This window comes from Cephus cinctus, unplaced genomic scaffold (assembly GCF_000341935.2).
Source record: "Cephus cinctus unplaced genomic scaffold, Ccin1 Ccin1_scaffold1004, whole genome shotgun sequence".
Lineage (NCBI taxonomy): Eukaryota > Metazoa > Arthropoda > Insecta > Hymenoptera > Cephidae > Cephus > Cephus cinctus.
In genome coordinates this window covers 25,684-25,939 of record NW_014333547.1, presented here as the reverse complement: position 1 = coordinate 25,939, position 256 = coordinate 25,684, and positions in this window count along the sequence as shown.

Here is a 256-nt window from a genome sequence, read left to right as displayed (position 1 = left end):
CCTCCTCTCCCCCGCCGCCGCCGCCCCCCCATAACCCGAACCCACGGCTGAGACCGCGAGCGACGCGAATCCGTGACGACAGTCGAAACTCCAAGAAGGTGCCAGTCTACGTACCCCTCCCGCCTCCACCCACCAGACAGTCATCCCAGCCACCCTCTGCTCCCGACGCCACGCTCTTTCTTTCAATCTCTCTTTGGCCTGGCTCTCTCTCTCTCTCTCTCTCTCTCTCTCTCCCCTCCGTAGCTCCCCCCCCCCC